The 25,689-nt window shown below is 38.4% G+C and overlaps 1 long non-coding RNA gene across 1 annotated transcript in view; it reads left to right on the top strand.

The window, feature by feature from the left end:
- LOC148053324 (uncharacterized) overlaps positions 1 to 25,207 on the top strand; it is a 32,067-nt gene extending 6,860 nt beyond the window's left edge. The window contains exon 3 of the long non-coding RNA XR_015708374.1: positions 23,628 to 25,207. This is a non-coding gene — a long non-coding RNA (uncharacterized LOC148053324). The remainder of the gene's footprint in view (positions 1 to 23,627) is intronic.
- The last annotated feature ends 482 nt before the right edge of the window (positions 25,208 to 25,689 follow it).

Below are 25,689 nucleotides of genomic sequence, written 5' to 3'. Positions count from 1 at the left end.
TTTGGGCTCTTCCAGGGACTGAGATTCAGTCCTGTGTAATGGGCCCTCCTAGAGCTTAAACTATCTGTAGACCCTCAGATCCAGATGTGTGTGGTACTCAAGATGCACATAGATAATGGTCTCTCTATACAGGAAAACAGTTATGGTCTGTCTTGACCGGCATTTCTGGTTCAGAAATGTGCTTCGTTACAAAACTTGCAAACTTCATGGATTTCAGCTGAACAGCGATTTCCAAATGCAGGCCTACGCTGTACTTCACAGGAGCCAGTCTGGCCTCAGAATTAGGCCTAGATAAATTGACTCTTCAAGTGACTGTGCCATTTCTGAATCAGCATGGCTAGAAGGAGCTGCAATCCTTGTATACACAAGTTGGGGCTTATATAATTCGTAACAGACAAACTTATTTCTAAATACATGTAATGAATGATCAGTTGTTATCCAATGAGAGGTGTGGCTGGTAGCCTTATAATTGTATTCCGACTGGCATAGTGGTAGATGAAATTTTTACTGTAAGTGTAAATCTTGCCTTGTCTTAGATATAGGTATTTTATATTCATTTACACCAGTTCTAGGAGAATGCAAGCTTGGCATTTTGTTCTGACTTGGTAACAACTTTGTAACCACCTGATGTTTGCTTGAATCATCACAAATGACATGGAGAAATAGCAAATCAAGTACTTCACGCTTGTAGATTTTTCGGGTTCTTTGTTGTTTTATTTTTGTAAATTTATTTTTTCTAATAATGAACCTGGACCTCAGTCATACATAATGGCTACTTCTATACTGGTCAAATAAGATGTGTTAAGGAACATTCCTGGGTACTGGAACTTGGGTATTTGCACTATTGAATTGTTGGAAAAGTCCTTGACTTTTTTTTGGCCTATAACAACTAGAACTCTGAAATAATTACCAGGTGTGGTTTGAGATTTAGCAAAGAATATTCAATAGAAAGGTTAGATGCTATTCTTTTTTGGAGTCTATGAAACTTTAATAGGAAGGACATAGATGCCTGACAGATACTGGCCTCAATGACAGCAAATAGTCTCAAGCAATTTGCTGGTACAGAAATTGGCAAAAATAGCTAAAAAATACAGTGTAATTACTCTTTTGCCACTGATCGTTATTTATTTTTTGGAAGTTTTAGAGTCATTGCCTTTTAAAGTTTATCTTACAGCATGATGAAAATAGTGACAATGATGAGGCCTGTTATTTTGTTTGCATGTTTCTGTGTTTGCAGACTTTTTCTATGCAATTTTAATGCTGGTTGACCAAAACCAACCATAAATGCTGAGGACCATAGGGGTCCATAGAGACCCATCACCTCCCTAGATAATAGCATAATAATATTTCCAATATTGATTTCTACCAGTTTTGTTGTATTTGAAAATATTTACTTTTAATAGCCACTATGCCTTTCAAATTTGTGCTTTCATGTCAGCACAGTTATTAAGCATTGCACTTTTCCCCAAGACTACCTGCTCCTCCTGCTAGCATCTTTAGGCCAGACTTTTTCCAGAGGGCCTTTCAGAAGTCCAGCTAAATTACATTTAACAATTCTTTATCCATTATTGTTTCAATTCTTTTGAACAAAATGAGGTTTAAGCAGAACAATTTCCTTTTACAGAAGCTCTGCTGATTTCTATTGTATTATGTTCATTTGTGTGTTTTATAAGTCTCTTTAAATTTGTTTTCAGCTAATTTACCTAATACTAAAGTCATGTTCACTGGTCTATAATTTTCAGGCTCAGCCCTAACACATCATTTAAAGATGGCTACAATACTGGCTACCTTCCAGTCTACTAGCACAATAGTGGAAATTAATGAGAAATTCTGTATTTTTTTGTTTGCAGTTCAGTCACTTTGATAGGGATTTTCAAAGGTCGCTAATGCAGTTAGGTACCCAAATCCCATTAACATTTAGTGAAAGATGTGCATTGTACTCCCAGGGCTTCTCTGGAAAACTCCTAATTTTCAGTCGTAAGTGCTCCTCGGTGAATGCTGTTTCATCCTAGTTACACAATGATACGAATTCACAGTTTGGCATAGCACCTTCCTTTTTAATACAGCATCACTTTGGCTACATCAGCAGTGAAGCATAATGCAGAAATCATGAATTCCTTTTTGTGTAAAGCATAAAGTGGTAATAATAACGTGGTCAGTTTAACCCTACCCTGAACCAGCCATGGACTTAAACATTCTCATTTCATGCTAATTACTCAGTTCTATTCAACACACCTGCAAATGTCATTAACTTTGTTAATCTTTCACATATTCCTCTTCCTTACATATCAAGGACTTCCTTCCATCCTTTGCAGTCTGTTGTTCCTTGTTCAGTTGTTACCATATGATGCCAATATCACCTGCATGTACCACAGCAGTTCTAACCTGTTGCCTTCCACTGATTGCTTTTAATTTAATGCTTCTTTCTTTAAGTTGACTTAAGTTCTGAAGTTTTGGACTAGACCTAGAAAACTGAAGTTCCCATTCCACTGTAGGTTTTTTAAAGCTTGTTGATAGTTGCTTGAGTTAGCCTATGTACAGCATCTTTTCTAAAGAAGCCAAGAGATACGTGAACAACATTACAAGGGATCTTATAAGTCTGCATTGAATAATACAGAATTGTCTATATTGAATAAGTACAGCAGTAGAAGGTAAAATTGGGGCAGCTTTTAAACTAGCTTTTACAGTCCAAGAAAAAAAAAAAGAAAAAAACTGTAAAAATAAGAGGTTAAACTTTCACCTGAATAGCACTTTGCTTCTTCAGAGGACTTCAAAATCATTTGGAGAAATTCTGTTACACAGACAATTGTATGTGACCACTATAGCTATAGGACACAGAAAATGCTGATCAATACATATTGGTGGAGTGGACATTGAAGTTAACATTGGCACTCCTAAGACCACATGAGAAAAATCTGCTTAGGTCTGCGTCTTAGCACAACACCAGAGGATAAAATTTGACATGAAATAATCATTACCCTTTGTGACCATTAATAAATCACACAGAAAAAGTGTAACTTCCAGACCTCAGCTTCAATAGGCAGAATTGGAAAATATCTTTTTTTTTTTTTCCTTACAGCTATCAGTTTTGACACTGAGATTCTAAAATGTCCTATCTAGAGGCTAGGAAGAACTGGCTTTAACACTGTAACTAGTATGACGTACAATAAGCAATATTCAAAACACAAGCTGATGTTCTTTGAAATAGAGTATAACTATTTGCTCTTTACATAACAAAAAATATAGAATGACTATTTTCTGTAAATGAATTTTTAGCTACTTCTACTCCAGCAATCTTATCTTTGAGTGGTTGCTAGTTTGGTAAATTATTATTGTGTTGCATCTAGATAGAATAACGTATTTTTTTCTCTAATTTACATCCAGTTTACTTCAGTCAGAGAAAGGAGGATCAGGACTTTTTGACTTTTGATCAGGAATAAAGAACAAGTTCTGAATGATAGGGAAGATATTGCTTCTCTGCCAGTATTCTTCTCAGCAAGAACTGACTGAATTAAAAAATAATATTTGGTCACAAAATGTTTAACATGAAATGTTTGAAAATGATTTCTCAGAGGCTTCAGAGTGCCTGTAAATATATGTTCTTGATCAAAACTTGTATTTTTAATATTTTTATGATCTTGTTTTGTAATGCAGTCAGAATAATCCCTGCAGCTGCTTCACTGGTTTCAGTACAAACAGGAGAAAAAAGTCAAGGAAATAACTTCCTGATTCCTATTATAATATGACTGGAAGGAACTGCAACTACTGTATGTGCAAGTATTTCACAGACAATTTCTGGCCCGCATTTATTAATATTACATGTTAGAAAACTAAAATCCACTGAGGTCAAGAGAAGGAGTTTTTACTGTGGAATTTGATAGAAACAAGATTAGGATCTGATCAAGCCAGAGAACACATAAGAGTAAAAATGAGCCATCTTGAGGACTAAATGTTTTACCAAGATGGGTTATTTTTTAAATTTGCCCATTTGTGTGACTCAACAACTTTTGCATACGTTAAAGTTGGATTTGAAACACGGAGGGACAGTAGTTGTCAATTTGAAGTGTTTTGAGAATGAATCTGTAAAACATTTGTCCATCTTAATTTGTTTTATGACTTGCCAAAAACTCTGTGATTTAGCCTATAGCCATTATGTACAGTATTATAATACTGACTTTTTTCAAGATCCTTGTGATTTCTAACATTGGAAGATCTAAATTCTACAGAACACCTTTCATTAAAGTAAATGAGGCTTCTAATAAAGTGTTATGGATTTAGAGATGTGAGATGCAAAAGAACTCTTTGTTCCCTAATTTTTTAATTTATATTTGTTCTGCTCCAACAGGAGCACATTTTAATTCTATGCTAAAGAAAGGAGATACTAAAAAAACCCAACTATGTGCATTCATTACTGCTGAAATGAAGGCTTAAATAGGGAAAAAGCAGTAAAATGTAATTGAATGTTAAAATGTTATTTCTCTGCATCAGCTTCCCAGTTTCTATTTTAAATATTGGTTGCAGAAGCCAAAGCAAATATACATCTGCTTTGCATTGCAAACTGACTTGACACATTGAACAGAGTATTTAATCTGTTTTGGACACACAGAATGCCAATCACCATAATACCTAGGTGCTGTTGTCATGCCTAAGAGTATTGAAGATTTGTGCTATGATGTTTAACCTACTGCATATTGAATTTGCGTTGTGATGTTATTCCAATGAGTACTAGATTGTGTTAAATACAAAAGCTTCAGCTCTATGCTTGCTACGTCCAGCACCTACATAGCCCTTTAAGTTTGTAAATGTATATGTAAATGCATTATTAACAGCAAAAATTATCTCCCTGTTTTGGACATACACATAGCATAACACTATGGTCAGACAAAATGTATAGATTTATATTATTTCTCTCCTCTCTCTCTCAGTCTACATGCCTGCAAAAATGAGAGAAATCCTGGGATTATCTGGCAGACCCAAGGAAGTATCATTTTGAAAGATACTAAATTTTCTTTCCAGCTGACAGTATTAGTAAAAAATTTTGCTATCATCTCCCTTCTTTTCTTCCTTCCTTCCTTCCTTCCTTCCTTCCTTCCTTCCTTCCTTCCTTCCTTCCTTCCTTCCTTCCTTCCTTCCTTCCTTCCTTCCTTCCTTCCTTCCTTCCTTCCTTCCTCTTTTCTTCCTATTGGAGAAATGGAAGGTCAGTTCATAGTTGCTGCCCTATGAGAATCTTCTCAAGAAACAGTTCTTCTGGTAGAGTGGAGGATGAAGTGCTGTTGAAATCTTCTGTTTATCAAGTCTTGGATTTCAGTTTCCTTTTACTCCTTCTACCACTTTCTGTTTATGTGACTTAGGAACATAGAAGTAAAATGGACTGTCTGGTTGGCAAGTCCAGACAGCCTGCTCATGAACAAACAATCTCAGCAATACTATCCATCTTATGCTATTTATCTCTGTTTTTTCTTTCTGTTACATCTTTCTTATTTTTCCTATAAGCCTCTTGCTTTGAAAAATAAGCACCTCCTTCCATTGTTTTATGTTGCTCACTCTTTTCTCCATTGTATGTGCTTTGGAAGCTGTTTCGGCTATTTTACTGCCTCTTTTCTCTCCCTTCCAAATCCTATAGTAAGAATATGACAATCAACTCCGGAGGGTAATTAAAAACTGCTGTATCATAGGGTCCTGAGAAACAATTGGCTTAGATGGTTCATCAGAAGTTTTATTCCCTTTTAGATACTTCTGCCTGGCTGCTATTTGATAGCAATGACAGCCAAAAGGCTAATTCCAAAGGCGGATTTTGGCCTCAGCAGTAGAGCTGTACTCTGAAAAGGAAACGTAAAATTTACAGGGTAAGATTCTGTGCTCACTGTATCTCTGTGAAGTTAGACAAGGTGTAATCAGCTGACAGAGAAGATCAGGCTGGACTCAATTGCGCTGAGCTCTCTCCTTTTCCTTCCATCATCATGTGTAGGAATAAAGTGAAGAGGGACACTGTGAGCAGGTGGCTGATGTTACAGCTGCCGGTGAGTGACTGGGTCTCCAGCGAGGCCCTAGCCCACGGTAAAGCTAACAGAGCAGGATATGGATGTGACATGTGAAACTGGTGAACAGGACAGATAACAAATAAGAAAAGGCAAAACTTCAAAGGTACCTGAAGAGACACTTTGGGGGAGTAGAGTCTTGCGAGGCCAACAGCACCTGTGTAACAGAATCTGTTGTACCATATAAGGCTGAGATTACCTAGATAACGGTATCAGAAAAACCAAACTTGGATATGGATGCAGCAAAAAATGGGATCAATGGGAAAAGGTATTGTTTATTTAGAAGGAGACTGGGGTGAAGAAAAGACAGCAAAGAGCTGGGTCAAGAAACAGGAGGAGGGGTAACAAGGTATGTGAATAACATGATCAATGCTGTAAGGGTACCTGTGGGCAGCCTCAAGCTTGATCACCACAGCCTAATCAGGACAATAAACCGTCCTGTTCTGACAATATCACAAGAGTCAAACCTGCTTTAACAGTCAGGGTGACTAGGGTAGTGGTGGTTTCCCTGGCTAGAAGGAGATCACCCAAGCAAGTGGATTGAGCCTCCTGGTATCACTATGCTGGTACCCACTCCTGGCCTGGAAGCATGGACAGATACCTTCTCTACCAAAGAGCAAAGATAAGTGATTTACTTCCCAGGTCTGTCTTAAACATCCTGTATGACCTTTAATATGCTGTTATCTGGACTGCTCTCTCTCTTTCTCATGCTTTTTCTATCTTCTTTCAATCAACAGCACTTCAGAGCATGAACTGATATCTTTCTAGGCATACAGTCATATGGATCATTTATCACCAGTGGCTCACCAAGCTCAATTTCTTCATGAGTTTATTTAACATGCATACTGATAAATTAGATCCTCACTTATGTCTTCAAATCTCTGCCACTCCAGATCTTGATCTCAGGTCACCTTTTCAACCTCATTGTTTTAGATATACTCGTGCAGTTAGAATCTTGTCAAAATCTAGCAAACAAATCCTCTTGTATAAAAAAGGAAAATAAAAGCCTATGATTTCAACTTCATCTTTTCTTGAAAGCACTTGTATTTAGTAAAAATGTTGATTTTCTGACTTTGAAAATCAGGACTTTAAGAGATGTTTCAAGTTAGTCACCCAAAGTGGAAGTACTTAATCATTAGTTGCTTTGTTCTATAATTCAGCTCAATTTCCTCAACAGTACACAAGAAAGAGAACAAAGTGCATTAATCACTCTATTGGTCTCAGCTATATTCTTTTTAAAGTGTAAACAAGTTTAAAAAATAATTTAGTATATACCTGTGACTAGCGTGAAAAATTCTGACCATGATTCCAAATGCAGATATGGAATTAATTTATTGAGGAAGCCATGTGACCTTTTTGTGCTCTCACTTTCTAAAGTGGAATTGAGCTTGGACTAGAATTGAAATCACAAATGAATTTATGCTTTAAACCCTATTTTTTTTAGTGTAAGGCAGAGAATCATTTCAGGGTCTCAGTCATCAGAAGAAAGTAAATTTGGAAACTGTTGGTATCATTTGATCTATACAGATATCTGTCTTACTTAGATCAGCTTTTCAGAGGTAATGAAGAAGATCATTAAAATTGTCTGATCTTCTCCATAAGCTTTTTATGGCTCTGATTAAGTGACTTGGGAGCATTATGCTATGCTTGAGGGAGTAAATTGACTCTTTGTTGCAATAGTCTTATTAATGAAGCCTGCTAGAAATCTAGGAGTCTTTTACTGTATCCAGGTTGTTTGTAAATATTTTAATTTATTTGAATGTGTACATGTTTTCAATGTAAACTTTGTTTCCTTTTCCCTCTTTAATCCTAAAATAGACTTTACTTCTAGGAAATAAAAAGCAAAAATAGAAAGCTCAAATTTCTGGTTCAACAAATTGTTTGGATAAGTTTATGCAAACTACCCTTCCTCAGCTGGCTGAATGTGGAACAGTAATTTGAAACGTCTTGGAGGAAAACTGTGGATATTTCCTGTTTGTGGAAAGTCAGATTCAGAAATCTATAAGTTTATGTATCTTGTATATTTTCTGACATCTCTGATACATGTAGACTTACAAACTGTTATAGAGAAAATTATATGACAGCTAAAGCTGGAGAGTTTCCAATGTATTCTATTCTATTTTATTTTTTTTCCAAAATTCTACTTAAATTGAAAACTTTTAAGAGGTAGACTAACTTCAGTATGAATTAAATTTCTCACTAAACTGAAAGACTCAGCACAGAATTGTTAAAAGCCTAGGGGTCTGTGTGCTTGTATAGGATACAGAAAGGCAAAATTCAAGTCTCTGATTCTGCCTGGAAATATAAATTGCAGTACCAATCACTTGTTCCTGATTTGACTGTAGAGAGGTAAACCATTCTGAATATTTTCCATTGGAACTTTTTCTATGTGTAACTAAGTAATTATTATAACAGGATCCATACTGAATCTAACTCTCACAGATCATTGTGCTTTTGAGCAATGGACAATTTTGTTGCTGATGAGGGCAAGACTTTGGGTTTTATTGAGTGTGTGTGAGATTTTTTTCTTACTCTCAGAACATTCATAGAATGGAAAAGCTATATTCTGTTCAACTCTAATGACAATACGGTAGTCTTTGTAATAAAACAGAATACTATCCTGTTGGTAATTTTGGTTTTAAATTATTTTCCTCCATGTCAAATTAGGACCTATTTGGGGAAATGTGGGTTAAATCCATTCATGTAGCATTCCACTTTAAAATAATGATGAATATCCCATATAAAATAAAAATAACTAAACAAGGGAAAATACATATGTCAGATGTGAGACTGTGTGGATAAGAATAAGGGCAGCATAATTTTCAAAAATATTTTTACGTAAAGTGTAAATAATAGTATAAGTAATGGATAGATAAAGAAAAGTTGCTGTGATTCCATTCCCACAGGATGTTAAACTTCTGTGCACTCTAAGACTCCTGTGTATGACTAATGTGATATAAAATGCCATACGGTAAATGTTAAGCAGCAGTTTTAGCCTGTTACTAAACCCGTAAGCTTCTAATAGTATTTTCTATATTTTTTCCTCTTCTTTCAAAGAAGAAATTCACATTAACGGCCCTATTTTTAACTTCACTGAAAGTGGAAAAAGACATAGTCCTCTCAGAGAATTACCAATTCAGAAGTTAAACCTTGTAAAAAGGAGGAATGAATCAGGCATCCCTCTGACATCTGGTACTGGCCAAAGATCTCTGCACCAGTTCAGAGGTGATTTGTACACTGGCACAGTCAGTGTATTGCATAAAGAAGACATGTCAGGAGTTATTTTTATTAGTTCTATGTATAATTACAGCCTGAAACATTGGGTTTAGGGTTTGGGTTTTTGTGTTTACTACTATAAATATAAAGTACTTCAAGGGAACTTCCAGCTAAGTTGGGAACTTGATGTCTTAGAAGTTCTTTGCATAAATGGGGAGCTAGTTCATAGAATCATAGAATCATAGAATCATAGAATCATAGAATCATAGAATGGTTAAGGCTGGAAAAGACCCTTAAGATCATCCAGTCCAATCGTAAACCTATCACTGCCAATTCCACCACTAAACCATGTCCTCAGGCAACACATCTACCCATCTTTTAAATACCTCCAGGGATGGAGACTCAGCCACTTCCCTGGGCAACTTGTTCCAGTGCCTGACTACCCTTTCGGTGAAGAAGTTTTTCCTAATATCCAACCTAAACTTCCCCTGGCACAGCTTGAGGCCATTTCCTCTCATCCTATCACTTGTTACTAGGGAGAAGAGACCGATCTCCACCTCGCTACAACCTCCTTTCAGGTAGTTGTAGAGAGCAATAAGGTCTCCCCTCAGCCTCCTCTTCTCCAGACTAAACAACTCCAGCTCCCTCAGCCGCTCCTCATAAGACTTGTGCTCTAGACCCTTCACTAACTTCATTGCCCTTCTTTGGACATGGTCCAGAACCTCGATGTCCTTCGTGTAGTGAGGGGCCCAAAACTGAACGCAGTATTCAAGGTGCGGCCTCACCAGTGCCGAGTACAGGGACACTATCACCTCCCTGGTCCTGCTGGCCACACTATTCCTGATACAGGCCAGGATGCCCTTGGCCTTCTTGGCCACCTGAGCACACTGCTGGCTTATGTTCAGGTGGCTGTCAACCAACACCCCCAGGTCCTTTTCTGCCAGACAGCTCTCCAGCCACTCCTCCCCAAGCCTGTAGCGTTGCCTGGGGTTGTTGTGACCCAAGTGCAGGACCCAGCACTTGGCCTTGTTGAATCTCATACAGTTGGCCCCGGCCCAACGATCCAGCCTGTCCAGGTCCCTCTGTAGGGCCTTCCTACCCTCCAGCAGGTCGACACTTCCACCCAACTTGGTGTCATCTGCAAACTTACTGAGGGTGCACTCAATCCCCTCATCCAGATCATCAGTGAAGATATTGAAGAGGACCAGCTCCAACACTGAGCCCTGAGGAACACCACTTGTGACTGGCCACCAACTGGATTTGACTCCATTCACCACCACTCTCTGGGCTTGGCCGTCTAGCCAGTTTTTAACGCAGCGCAGAGTGCACTTATCCAAGCTGTGAGCAGCCAGCTTCTCCAGGAGAATGCTGTGGGAAACAGTGTCAAAGGCCTTACTAAAGTCCAAGTAGACAACATCCACAGCCTTCCCCTCATCCACCAAGTGGGTCACTTTGTCATAGAAGGAGACCAGGTTAGTGAAGCAGGATCTCCCTTTCATAAACCCATGCTGGCTGAGCCTGATCCCTTGGCTGTCCCGCACATGCCGTATAATGGCACTCAGGATGATCTGCTCCATGACCTTTCCTGGCACCAAGGTCAGGCTGACAGGCCTGTAGTTCCCTGGATCCTCCTTCTGACCCTTCTTGTAGAGGGGCATCACATTTGCTAACTTCCAGTCATCTGGGACCTCCCCGGTTGACCAGGACTGATGATAAACAGTGGAGAGTGGCTTGGCAAGCTCCTCTGCCAGCTCCCTCAGTATCCTCGGGTGGATCTCGTCTGGCCCCATGGACTTGTGAGCATCCAGGTAGAGGAGCAGGTCAGTGACTGCCACCTCTTTGATAACTGCGTCTTCATTCTGCATCCTATCTCCATCTCCCAGCTCAGGGGCCTGAGAACCCCAAGGACGACCAGTCTGACTATTAAAGACTGAGGCAAAGAAGGCATTAAGTACCTCAGCCTTCTCCTCATCCTTCACGGCAATGTTTCCCTCCGCATCCAACAAAGGAGGGAGATTCTCCCTGGCCCTCCTTTTGTCGCTGATATATTTGTAAAGACATTTTTTGTTATCTTCAATGGCGGTGGCCAGTTCAAGTTGTAGCTGGGCCTTCGCCTTTCTAATCTTCTCCCTGCATAACCTCACAACAACCTTGCAGTCCTCCTGGCTCTCCTTTTTTTCCTGAGTTCCAGGCAAAGCTCTCTATTTAGCCAGGCCGGTCTTCTCCCCCGGTTGCTCAACTTATGGCACATGGGGACGGCCTGCTCCTGCATCTCTAAGACTTCCTTCTTGAATAACATCCAGCCTTCCTGGACTCCTTTGCCCTTCAGGACTGCCTCCCAAGGGACTCTGTTAACCAGACTCCTAAACAATCCAAAGTCTGCCCTTCTAAAGTTCAGGGTACCGGTTTTGCTGACCCCCTTCCTTACTTCTCCAAGAATCGAAAACTCTAGCATTTCATGGTTGCTGAGCCCAAGACAGCCTCCAACAACCACATCACCCACCAGGCCTTCTCTGTTCGTAAACAGCAGGTCCAGCGGGCCACCTCCCCTTGTTGGCTGGCTTACCAGCTGCGTCAGTTGGTAACGTTGGAGCATTGGGAAGTTGGGTCACTTGGGACGTTGTGGAAGTGACAAGCCTAGATGAGAGGAATAACCAAGTGGATGGCTGAGAGTCTTTCTGCTTTACATGACATTCTCCTGGGAGCCACTACTTCAGGAACTGAATCTCAGCCTCAGTTTGGTCAGAATGCAGAGCCTCGCTCTGCCCTCATAGACTGGAGTAGGCCTAGTTCTTGTCAATTAGCCAGCCTGATTTGGGATTTTCATTGACAAAGATCTGCTGTGTTGACTGTAGAAAGCCCTGTTCCACTTAGCTTGCTGCTTCTCCTCAGATTTAACAGTACAGCAAAAAGTTAGCCTTACATGTTTACTACTTGGGAATGACCATCTGCTCACGAGGTACAAGTTAGCAAATGTGAAAGCAATCTTCCCTGCCTTCATCAGTCTTATTCCAATAATTTGGGTAGTCCAATCTTTACCCATTCTTTTAGAATATGCATGGTTCTCTCTGTTCCTCTGAGGAATCTAAATGAATAAAGTGCCCTGGGAGCTGAGTTGCTACAGGACTTACATCTCCTCAAAAGAATGTCTTGTCAATGCAACAGCTCTTCCTCTTTCTCCTCTGTCTCTTGTCCAGCTGCTGCCAGTGACTTTTCCTCTCTGTTGCTCTCCCAAACTTTCCTATGCAAAGGCTGGCTGCCCCGATGATGGTAGACAGCTAATGATGGTGGGTCCAATACGATGATCATGGCCAAAGACGGAACTCAGGTGGAAAAAGAGGACAGAGAGTAGGGTCTTTACCAGCACGTTGCCTTTCAACAGAGATATTTTTGGGCCCTGGAGATAAATCAACAATCTTGAATTAAGACAAATTACAGTCTATGACTGGAATTAAAGTCAGTTATTAAAAGTAAGCTACTGGCAGCTTCTTACCCATATGTTCTATAGAGAGTCACCTTTTAATTAAATATCAATCAAAACAATTTTTATATATACTGAGCTTAATAAGAACAAACAGTTCTGTATTTTTCATTTCACTTTTGTCTTTCCTTTGCCTACAGTATATAAGAATTGCTGTTGTTAATTTATATATTCTATTTTAAATAGGCTATTATCTACTTGATAAAAGGCAACAGCTCTTATTTACTATATAATCCCCTCAGTTAGCAATTAAGGTCACAAGGAGACAATCTATGTTCAAATCCTTGTGTAAGGCATTCTTTAATGGCATTCAGTTCAAGCGCTCTTCAAATAAAAATGGTTCTTTAACTTTGGTATGTAAAATATAGGGGTTTTAACTGACCCCCGGCCTGCCCTGCTCCCTGCCTGGGGGCTGGGGTCCAAGGGTGGCGGGACAGGTCCCAGCCAACAATCCCTGCCTTGCAGCCCCCCTAAGGAGCCCCCTCCACTCCTTCATCAAATACCTGTAAAATCAAAGTAATTTTGGGAAAGAAAGTCTTACCTATTGCAACACAGGAAATGCATTTGCATGCTATGCATAGATTTCAATTTAAAAGAAAAAAAATCTGCAACCTGCACACTGTGTTTGTCTTCATTTATAACAGAATTCTGTGACCAGAGGCATGGAGTGCATTTTTCACTTAACAGCTTTGTTTCAATGAGGTCAGAGCTGATGGCTCCATCTTTTGCTTCCTTCTTCATTGCTTGCATCCTACCTTGCAATAACACACACTTCAGTAGCAGTCTTAGTTATTTGGAGAGCCAGTCATATGAAGAAAATTCTCCTTTTCTTAAGGGCATGAACATTTTCACATCTCCTTGAGTGTTGTTTAAATGAATTGCTGTACTCATTTAATCATGTTGAAATAAATTATAGGAGACTTTCTTCCTTCCCCTAATCTAATGCTCATTCTATGTATAAAAAAGAACTCCACTACTTCCTATTTTCCTATTAAGAACTACATGGAAAATAATGCACTGAACAAAATTTTGGCTGTAGTATGCAGAGCCCATAACCAAAGCAATGAAAGAAATCCATGTATTTACAATGTTACTCAGACTAAAAAAAATGCAAACGTAGACTGGAGTTTCAACAACATAGGCGAACTTTAAACAACATGAGATATATGTATTGTATTAACATCTCTAACCTTTCTATGGTATTACCGTTAAAAGGAAGCTAACATTTGCTTTCTGTCAGATTTTGCTTCTTCCCTGAATGGGGGTGAAGGGTGCCTGTCATTTTGGTTTTTGTGACCATCCTTCACCCTGTAAGTGAGATTCATAAATCTTACAATGAATTTTAAATCCCCCAACACTGACATCTATTAAGACTTCTTATTTGAGAAATGAGCTGGCAGTTGGAAGTGTAATAACAAGAAAAATAAATGAGTCTTACTCCTAGGACTACAACAGACCTTCAGAAAGACTTCTGTTTTCAATACAGGATTACTTGTACAATCCTTCCCAGTTGTGAGGTCACTGGTGTTCCATCAATGATTACCCCGTATTTCACTCTGGTAAGAAAAAGACTCTCACTGAATTCAGCTAATGTCAGAAATGTTTATAAATGAGCTTTTATCAGACAAAGTCCAAAGAGTTGAAGGAAAGTTGAAAAAGTATCCTCTAAAATGTAAGCATTGCAGTAAACTCTTTAGGAGTGTAAAAGAAATGACAGGTTTGTCGTGAAAGATGTGAGAACCCTGAAGTATGTCATAGTAAAATCAGTTCTGATAAACTACAAAAGGAATGAGCAAAGGGGGAAATCATTGTGAAATTTTTGTGAATAGATGATAATTTTCTTGAATACAGACCACCTCAGAGAATAGTAGCACACAACGCAAGTTTCATAAAATCATGTTGCTGACAACCTTTTCAATGTCTTGACTTCAGAACTAATGAACAATCTCTCTAAAAGAGTAAATCAGTTACATTGTTATCCAATGCTAGGCAATACAGCGGATCTATTAAATGGCAAGTTCTTCTCCCTTTATTATACCACAATGCCAGAACTTGTAACAATATTTTTATTGTCATTTCAGTAGTTTTATTGTAGATCAGAAATTTCACTTACTGAATAAAAGAACCTCTATTAAAAGTAGGATTTATTTAAAAAAAAAAAAGAAAATTAGACAGCTGTGTTTGAACTTATGCACCATTTTATAAAGCTTGAATATTTTGTGGTGAAACAAGAAGTACCGAACTGACAATCTATTTGTAATGATCATTCTCTGAAGACCAGACTGTTGTGTGAAAGTAGCAGGTGTTTTCCTTACAGTATGGATTGAGAGATGTAATATTTTGCTTTTTTTTTTTTCTTTCTATACTGGTGAACAATCGGTATTTCTTGTTTTTTTCATTATAACCTTTTAACATCAGATAGAGCAGCCTTCTGCATTATGTCAATAAACAATCTCCAGCAAACAGTACTGACTCACAGAGCTCGATCATACATGAATCTGGGTGGAAAGCTAAGGTCAAAATAAGTATACTTAGTTCATTGCCTTTAGCTACGGAAAAATCCTGAGCTTTTGTGGCTTTGTGAGACTAGAGGAGGTCCCCTGGATATAGTTCCTACTGGTATTAGCATTCTCATTTGCCCTGATGACCCGTAGGTACACAATGTATGGTTCCTGAGTAGCCAGGTGGTTTCTATTATGTAATTAAACCTGGCAGAGATTATTTACTAACAATATTTTACAGAGTCTGTCAGGAAAATGCCTTTTTTATCTTGTTATAATTTACAGAATTCCAAATAAGTTTCACATGTTGAATAAGGAGAAAAATAAAAATATTCAAAGTATTCTGGTAAGGTAAATCAATATATTTTATTTCAATTTTTCTGTTTTTATTTTTTATTTTTTAGTATGTATAAAGTTTCTACATGAAAAATAATTTTCAGATTAATTATGAACTTTTTTAAAATTTCCAAATAGTACATTTGAAAGCTTCAGAACATCCTTTTTCTCACACTATTCAAAATGCCATATCTGTAAAACCCAATCATTTCCTGCAATATATATTTTTTTTTTCACTTTTTTTTTTTTTTTTTCATAAGAAAAATTGGGACTATCAGAGTAAAACAGGTCAAGAAAGGTGATCCTTCCCCTCTGCTCAGCCCTGGTGAGACACACCAGGAGTGCTTAGTCTAATTCTAGGTTTCCCAGTATCAGAGCAAGCTGGACATACTGGAGCAAGTCCACTGATGAGCCACAAAGATTATCAAGGTGTATTAGGTCTGGTTGAGATGAAGTTCCTTTTCCCAATAGCAGCCATATTAGTGCTGTGGTTTGTATTGATAGCTGGAAGGGTGTTGATAGCACATCAGTGTTTCAGCTGCTGCTGAGCGGTGCTCGCGCAGCATCAAGGCTGTCTCTTGGGAGGGGACATAGCCAGGACAGCTGACCCAGACTGACCAAAGGGATATTTCATACCGTATGATGTCTGCTCAATAATAAAAGCTAGGAGAAAGGAGGAGGATGGGGGGGAATTCGTTGTTTTACGGCATTTGACCTCAACTGCAGCACGTGCTGGGGCCCTGCTTCCAGGGGGTGGCTGGACATTGCTGCTGATGGGAAGTAGCGAATAAAATCTTTTTGTTTTCTTTCTGCTTTTTTGTGCACAGCCTTTGCTTCTGCTTTCATTAAACTCTCCTTATCTCGACCCACAAGCCTTTTGCTATATTTCTTCTCCCCTGTCCAGTTGAGGAGGGGGAGTGATAGAGTGGCTTTGGTGGGCACCTGGTGTCCAGCTTGGAGGGCTTGGATCATCTGTCAGACAAGGAGAGGCTAAGAGAGCTGGGACTGTTCAGCCTGGAGAAGAAAAGGCTCAGAGGGATCTTATCAGTGTTTAAAAATACCTGATGGGGTATTTCAAGCTCAGCAACTCTGGGATTCTGTGATCTGATCACTGTTTCATTAATTCGTATGCAAACATTCTGCTAACATAGGTGATTAAAAAAAAAAAGTCCTTCCTAAGGAGACATACAATGTTCTTCTCTGATGAAGAGTTTGACTAACAAAAGGTCTTTTTCCTTCTTTCCATATTTAGCCAAACATACCTGTTTGCATAATCAAAAGCAATACCAAAATTCTTTTTTTTTTTTTCTTAATTTTCCCCTTGCTTTTTTGCAAGCAAGAGTAAGCCTTAAACTAGGCTGTTAGCTTCTTATCTTGGATCAAAAACCATACCCATTTTCCTGAATAGTCATAAAGGTTATTGAAGTTATTAACTACTTGATTATTTACTAGTGTCACGGTATTTCCATCCCATCTGTGAGTCATCTTAAGCATTCTCCTAGAAATGAAAGCAAAACAGGGTTTATAAGCTCTACAATGATATATAGTTATGACATCACTGCAATGCAATGATCCTCTGTCTTCATCTAGAGGCCTTATGCATGTAATTAACATATGAGATGTGGAAGAGATCTCCCAGAAACATTACCTTAGCTGGGACTGAATGATGGAGAGAAGTGGAGATCTCCAGACAACATTTTATTCCACCTAAGAATTAATATTTTAGGATAGGATATATCACCCCTTGGAGATTTCCATCTCTCTCCACTTGCAATTAAGACTATATTCTCTTTACTGATTATATCAGCTTAGAAAAGTTATCTAGTCTTACTAGATAAATTCTGTGAAGTGATGTGAACTCCATCTTATACTGAAATTTCAACAATCTGCTAAGGAGATTGAGAATTTCATACACAGAAGCCACTGGGCTTACCGCATATGTCTCATTAGTTTTTAATTCTACCCTGCGGCCACTTTTGTCAACAAGGCTTCTGGAAAAGTCATTAGCAGTCAGTTAACACTGGCAACAGACCAGTGCAGGTATAGTCTGTTTCAAGTACAGTAAGCACAATTTACATCTAATTTCTACTTCTTGAATCAAATCATGATGCTGCCGAAGCTTGTTTTCTCCTCACCTATTATTTGTTTCTAGGTCAGGAGCATTCATACAGAGTTCTTCAAAGAGCTTTTGTCCTCTTCAGTTTCCAGGACCTACACTGTATGCCTGAAAGTGTTCAGAAGTAGTAATCTGTATTTCAAATGTAGCTTCAGAATAGGGATACAAAGTCTTCTGGCATTTATATTGACATATTACTCTCAATATCATTTATTTTATGTTGAGCACATTATCTTAGTAAAAGATGTCACTAGAACCTGCACTCATTTGAGTTCATTGAACTATTCAGGCATTCATTATGTCTGTGAATTAGTGAATCATTCTGGATTTGACCCTTATTTACTTCTGAATAACATTAAAAACTGCTGAACAGGAATTCAGATTGTAAGCTTTGCTTATTCATATACTGCTAGTCAGCAAAGAGACATTATACTGTTTCCACTAATTGTGTGACTGTAATATTTCAAAGAGAAGATTAAAGAACAAATCCATTATGTCTTTCTGGTAAATGCATTGGCCTCAGAATGAGTTCATATGGCACTCGGGAAGCTTCTTGCATTGTGAATGTTTTCAAGAGTTCTCAGAGAACATTCATTTGATCTTACAAATCTCACAACATATTGGACTGGAAGCTTTTATTTGGGGAAAAAAATCACAAATAATGTTTTCTTCATTCTCTGATAAAGCCAGTACTGAAGCTGTTGACATTTACTCTCAGCATTAGAAGCTAGCTATCTTTGGTACTTCCCAATATGGTTTGAGCTCCTTGGCTTGAAACACTCAGTCTCTTGATTTGTTTGTTTGCTGAAAATAGATTGGGCATAGTGGCTGGGTGATTTAGACACTTCTCTACGTCTCCTGAAGTGTCAATTGGTTTTGGTTCAGAGACTCAAGACAAAAGCTGCTTCTCCACTATTATCCCAGCAAAGAAGTCCCACGTGGCTAGGCATGCACTATAAACAAGCTGGTCTTGCATCTGGTCAATAGAAATAAGTGTTCCTTCATCAGGATATCCCAATGGGCTAAGCTAACTGAACATGGCACGTGTCACATACATGTAAATACCTTGTGCCAAAATGCCCCTCTCTTTGTCATAACTGCGGTTAAACCTTTCTTAAGCATTTACCCAGGAGACCAGCAAAAATTGATTGCATGGTAGTAATGATCTTTAACTAAAGGTTGAACAAGAATACACTGAAAACCTCAGGGATGATGAAAGGCATGGGAAGAGTGTTGCATATTAGATTCTGTCCTTACTGCAGATACCATTGTATTAATAGAAGCTATAATTCAGTGGGAAAAAAATAAAAGGCTTTCATCTCACAGCGACTTCCTGGCAGGTTTGAAAATATATCCTTGATTTGTCTTTGTGTTTCTCAGAAAAGTACAACAGACCAAGACAGTGGTGTTCTTATTGATTTTTTGCTGTTTGACAGAACTGCTGAGTTTCAGAGGCTTTTTGCATACACCTTCAATTAATCATTAAGGTAGATGGTGTCCACCTGAATGTAACCTTACACCACTACATTTGTTCACTGTTTCCTGCCATGTGCCAGCATTTATCTGATTTGCAGTAAAAACAGGTATAGACCTCAGTGACAATAAAGAGGATCCTGAAAAGGATTAACTGCTGTATATGCAGTAGTGTTAAATGACATAACAAGCGTCCAGCTCTATTTCATTAGCATTTCTATTCAAATCATATTTATTAGCTACTTCTCTTAGCAACTGCGTAAGTTACAGTCTCCAGGCAAATTTCTCTATGTTGTACCATCTTGTTAGTTATTACAGATGCTTCTTTACAGCATTACCATGAAAAAGGAGAAGTTTGCAGCACAGCTTTAACACCAGTTAGATATAAATGTGCTCATCTGTCTCATCAATGCAAATGATACAAAGGTATAAGGAGCCAATTTGATCCAACAGGAAAAAGTTCTGACATGTATGGGTATGGTGGAAGGCCATGACATGGCCTGTGGTGGAAGCAGAAATCCTTTAAGTCCTCTTTACAGTCACAGGCCACAGAATCCTTCCAGCCCAAAGTCAAGGTGACGGTGGACACAAAGCTTTAAATCTTACCCATAGGACCTGTCAGCTCCTTAGTGGTGGTAAGAATTTGGGCCAGACTGTTCACGAGGATAGCATTTTAAAAAGTTAATGTGTCTAAAAAAGCCAAACTGAGTTTGTCGATGGATGTCTTGGCCCTCTGAATCCTAATATGGTATTCTGAGTTCCTGATCATATAATGTAACCCTTCCACTGCTGAATTACCTTTGGGTTTGGGCCTTTTACCAACCCATGCAGAGCTAACGAGTATACAGCAATTATTTGTTGGTTAATATGCTTATTAGATAGGTATGTTGGCGAACACCTGAGACTAATATGTTACTAGATCAATCATTAACATGCAGGAGCTTGACGAGCCTCTGCTGCCCAGACAACCTCCAGGCAGCATGGGGAGTGTCAGTCTTCGAAAAAGGCTCTTGCTGAGTTCTAGCTTTCAGTTCTCTACTTTTTTTCCTCAGCATTTCATATTGTTTCACATTGCTATTTTTCTCTTTATTCCCTGAGCTGGTAACTAGTACTGTCTCAAAAAATTCTCCTCTGTCTTTGTTTTTCCTTTCCTTTTCTTATCATGTACATCTTCAGTGTAGGAACTCTCTCACAGCTCAGCAACAATTTTTACAGTAAAACCAAGCCAAGGTCATATAGCTGTGTTTCACAGAGCTGGGTCTTGGACTGCAGATAGCTGGATCCCTGGGCTGTGGATTACAGCAGGTAGACATTTATAACTGTGGGTGTCTGAAAGCTGATCATGGGGAGGGAGGGATGCTCAAACACACTTGACTCACCGTTTAGTCACTATGCTAGTATCTTCCTGAATCATTTGAGAGCTTCAGTCCCCCAGAGAAGCACTGAATTTTTCAAGAGCAAGGTAATATAATCCTCACGAGTATCTAAAGAGATCCATTTCAACACTGGGATTTTCAAAGGAGACAAGGCAGAAATTAGAGACCTAATTAACTTCTTCTTCACACTTAGTTCCTTTAACCTGCTTTTGAAATTCCATTCAGGTTTTTCAGCTATGGCAAATCAAAATAAATAAATAAAACAGTTTAAAAAATCCCAAGAACCCAAGGCTGGAGAAAGTCTTTGAAATTCTTTAATATACTTTCTCACCTTTCAGAAAACTTATTCATTAATAACCTCTATCATCAAAACTATTAGTTGGGTTTTTTGTCGTATCTTTTCCTATTGGAAGACTCTGTTCCAGAACGTGACTGCTCTAAGAGTTGGGATGTTTCTTCTAATTTCCTGCTAAATTTATTTCCAGCTGTTCACCTCCATTTGTTCCTGTGACAACACTGGTGTTTCACTTAAATGGTTCTTTTCTCTCCTGATGTTTACCCTGCTGATATATTTATAGACTAGTTTTTATTTCTTCTCAGCCTTTGTTTCACTAGGCTAAACAAACAGAGTTTTTCTAATCTCCTGTTAAATAGGCAACCTAGCCTTTATATCATCCCAGTATTGTTTCTTTACCTAAAGTCTTTAGCTTCATAGCAAAACAAAACTCAAATCTGGAGACAACTTTCAGAGAGTAGAATTTAATTAATCTCTAAGTTTTTCAGAAGTAGTGCAATAAAAAGTAAAAAAGTAGTTACAATAAAAAGTAATGTTTTAAGTGAGTAGTAAGATGTAGAAGGAAACATGCTAGTCCTATGTAGAAGCTAATGTTAAGACTGAACCATGTTTGATCAGCTTTTTGCTTCTTTCAACTATTTAGTTTTAAATGCACACAGAATAGTCTAGGGGTAAAAGTTAATTTCTGATGATAGTGTTCAAGGTGATTTTGGAATGCTGACCTCTGCCTTTTAAAATGGTGGTCAGTTTACTATTTATCTGTATAGCAACTACCATTAAAAAAGGTTAACATATCTCAGCAGTTATCAGGGTTGTCTCTCAGTCTACATGTGGGACAAGAGTAGTTAATTTGGTGGCTGTGTGAGAGTGGATGTGTGTATGGGCAAGAGTGAAAGTATGGGGAGGTAAAGTGTGTAGGAGGTAACTGGTATCTCTGGCACTTTTGCTGACAAACACTGGTTTCTTTCAAGAGAAGTGGTATAGAATGTTTTAAACAAAACTGGGCATGGGAAAAAGATTTTCTGAAAGCATATTCTGTGTAGTCAAGACTCAGGTTCTGTTGGTGCAAATGCATTTTGCTGTGTCCACTTTTAAGAGTATAGCTTCTGAAGGTCAGTAACATGAAAAGGGAATTTGTTTTTAATTTTCTATTTCTGTCTAAACATTGTTGTGTGCTCAGAGGACAGAACAATCTTTATGGCCGAGGGATGCCTTGCTGCAAGTGTGGGAAATTACTTTGAGTTTTCTCAATGGGAGAAGCAAGCTGACTCCCAGGATCCACAGCAGAACAAGGACCCTGATTGTGCTTGTAGACAGAGGTGCATGTAGCCACAGGATTTCACTGGGAATAATATCTTACTTTGTCTTGTGAGACCCCCATCATATTCTCTCAGCCCTGTCATATGATCACCAGACAGCCAAATGGGATAAGCATGCCATTTTGCTTTTGGGTTTGACCAATTACTCGCTCTCCAAAGAGGAGCGCAGATAGACAGCTGATGCATAAATGGAGCCTCAGCCACACAATAAACAGAACATATCCTTAGTTAGGGGAACAGAGGCTCTTGTCAAACGAAGAAGGCCACTGGTGAATGGTAAGGCTCAGAAGAAAAAAATCTAAACGAACAGCCATGTTTGCCTCTGCAGTGTTCTCTGCAGCCTCCATTGTATCCTTCTCTCTCTGTAGCCAAGTGACCTCTAAACCTTGCAAACAGCACACAGGGCTTTTTTTCTTCCTTTTCTGTGTCGTCTATTATCCTTTCATCTTGAAAGGTCATTGGGTATCGGCTGAAGAAATATACCACTTAGCTTTGAGTGTTCTTTCTGTTTGAAGTGATTTGCCTGTTTGTTTTATAAATGGGAGTCTGTCTACAAACAAATTGAAAATTAGTTAATCACCTTTTCCAGTTGACATACAGTAGGTGTTGTGCTACAAGAAGAACAGGTTAATCCTAAAGCAGATTGAAATACTTCATCAGCCACACACAGGGTTCAGTGATCTGGTGTGGTGACAAGGCAGTTGGAGGTTTAGCGCAAGCAGTTCCTGCAGGACTGGGGACAGTAAACCGTCTAGAGAAACTCTCATATTTAAAGGTTAGATATACTTACTAAAATGAGTTGGAGGGGGATTTTTTGCCTGAAAGATCATGTGCAGATTGTATACATATTTCAAGTATTACACTGGTAAATCTTGATAAGCTTGAAAAAGTCATTACATTTCTCACTCATACAGGACAAGACATGACTGGGGAATCTGAAGTATTGCCTGTCATGTTCCAGTCCTGAGGTGGAATGCTTTTCAAGTATTTTTTACCAATTTACAAAAAGTGTTTTACTTTATTTATATGCAGGTGATAAAGACACAATGAAGTTGTACAAAGAAGATCAGTTTCTCATCAGCCCACATTTGTTACATATAAGAATTTTTAAATGAAATCCTGGATTTCATGAAATTTGCAGGGAGCGGTGGGGGGTTCATGACAATCCTTTGCAGGATAAACATGTTCCCATGTTTAACAAACTTGTAATTTCAGTGAATTCAAAGAGAGAAAAAAAAAAAAAAAGAAAAAAGAAAAAAGAGAAAAGCTAAAAGGTTAGATAATTGATGGCCATATTCTAGAATTGTAAAAGCATGCATATCACTTCAGTAAGTGGTCTTTGATTGCTGTGGTTGGGCTTGTATCTGAAAAAGGAGGTGTAGAGCAAAAGCAACAACTTTTTCTCTTCTGGTGTGTATCAGAATTGTCTTCTTACTTCTTTTCTTGTGTTCCTTACACAAACATATTTATTATCAGATCATCTTACTCATTTCATCAGAAATGGAAATGGAGCAAAAGAAGAACCACAGTGAAGTTGCAATGGACAGTTGGAAGTTACGAAATGGCAGAAGACGACTATGTGAAGGAAGCAGCTGTGGAAACAAAGATATCAATATGCTGATTCTGGAGAAAAAACACCAAATTTAACTGGAGAGGTGTGGACATTGGTAGTGGTTGAAGCAGGAGAAGTTATCTTCATCACCCATCTATCAAACAGCTTTATCAAAGTAATTAAAAACCAACGAACGAACGAACAAACAGATTGCTAGGAAATCCTAGCAATTGCCACTATTTATCAGGCATTGACATTTTTTTCCACAACGCCACAGATATTAGTTGCCAGTTTCCTGCAGCCAGGGATAAAGAGTGCATGTCTAAGGCAGGCAAAAGGACCCCTCAACTTTAGAAGTGGTACTTGCCGTTTGGAGGAGAGGTGACTTGATGGAAGGATATGAGTCATGCTTGAGCTGGCTCTCTCTGTGATCTCTATGTTTTATGGCTAAGTACAGTTTTTCAGTCTCCTGAGACGTCAAACTTGGCACCTTCCAAAGCTCTAGGATCATTATGTTTTTCAGAGAATTGGAACCTATACATTGTGTGCAAGTTTACTGTGAAGCAATTAATCCTTGGTTTGTTGACAAGCACTTAAGTGATTTTGAAGACATATTGATGTTCCAGCTTGCCGTGCTGCACATTGCAGAAAGCTAAAAAACACCGTTTACTGGAAAGCTGCTGTGTTTATTAATCCGTGTTTCATACTGCAGCTCAGAGATCATGAAAGAAAAAAATGTCATTGGCGCTGCTTGTGCTCTTTAGTTATAACTCTGCTTTTTAGGACACTGGAAATTAACCATATCTAACTGTAGGTATAACATCCTTGACTATTATATAGGAAAAAAAAAAAAAAACCAACAACTTAAAATGGAGTGTCTTTTGTGTTCCTGCTTTTAGGTTATGTTGTTCAGAGAGCCAGAGAATAAAAGATTTTGGATCAATTGAAGCATTCGTTTGACTCAAGGCTACTGAGCAAAATGATATATTTTCCAATAGACAAAGTTATCCTCTAGAATGTTAGACAAATGTGCACTGTTTGCTGTGGTAACCTGTTTATAGCCAAGAAAAGTAATGATATCTCCATGGAGAAGGAAAATTTCCCTATACCTAACATACTTTTTTTCAATAAAAGAGTAATGGCAGCTGAGTTGAACTCCTGCTACTCTTTATTTTGATAAAAGTTTATCTGTGATTTCCATAACTGCTTTTCAAATAGCTAAATTGTATAACATTTTTTTCTGTTTTTCTTTCCTTGAAAGAATAGTCATAATTAATATTGTTTAGTAGTAACCAGGCTACTACCATATGAGGAAGTAGAAACACAAAGTGCCAGGTGTGGCCCCAAGAAATGACCTGCCCAGGTAGACAGAAAAATATGGAATCAAGGAACTATTATTGCTCCAGTTTTATCAGAGAACTGCGTCATGGATTCTAATGTTCATTAATTTGCACGGACTAGCCAAGGCCATGATATGGTGGAAGGAAGACACTGAAACAATACATAAAACATGGTTCTCCAGGGACTGTTCATTATTGTGACTTACCCAGGATCACAGAAGTAGGGAGTGGTAGTTATCTTCCAAATATCACTGTAGCATAAAGAAGGCCAAGGGATTTCTAGCAGTATACAAACTCTCATACTGGGAAAGTATGATTTGTTGAAACTGAGACTGTAACTGAGTAAAGGTCATTTCTGACAAATGTATTTTGCATAAAAAAATCATGACTTTTTACAGTTATTGAAGTGTCCATTTGGCATTTTTCAAAAGGTAATATTTCTTTTTTTGTTGTATTGTTTGGATGATTTTATTTGGAAATTGAGCTAATTTACAGCAAAATACTTTAAAGATTGAAATTCAAATAAATAAAACATTTCCTAGCTATTGGAATGGACCTTCATTTCAGTCATAAATTGAATAAGGTTTAGCTTCAGATTTTCTGAAGTTTTTAGGTTCCTTTTGGATGGGAACGAACACTGAGGGAT

This window comes from Nipponia nippon, unplaced genomic scaffold (assembly GCF_047370975.1).
Source record: "Nipponia nippon isolate SJK-2023a ecotype South Korea unplaced genomic scaffold, ASM4737097v1 scaffold_4, whole genome shotgun sequence".
Taxonomy (NCBI): Eukaryota; Metazoa; Chordata; class Aves; order Pelecaniformes; family Threskiornithidae; genus Nipponia; species Nipponia nippon.
This window is presented reverse-complemented; position numbering and strand designations above follow the sequence as displayed.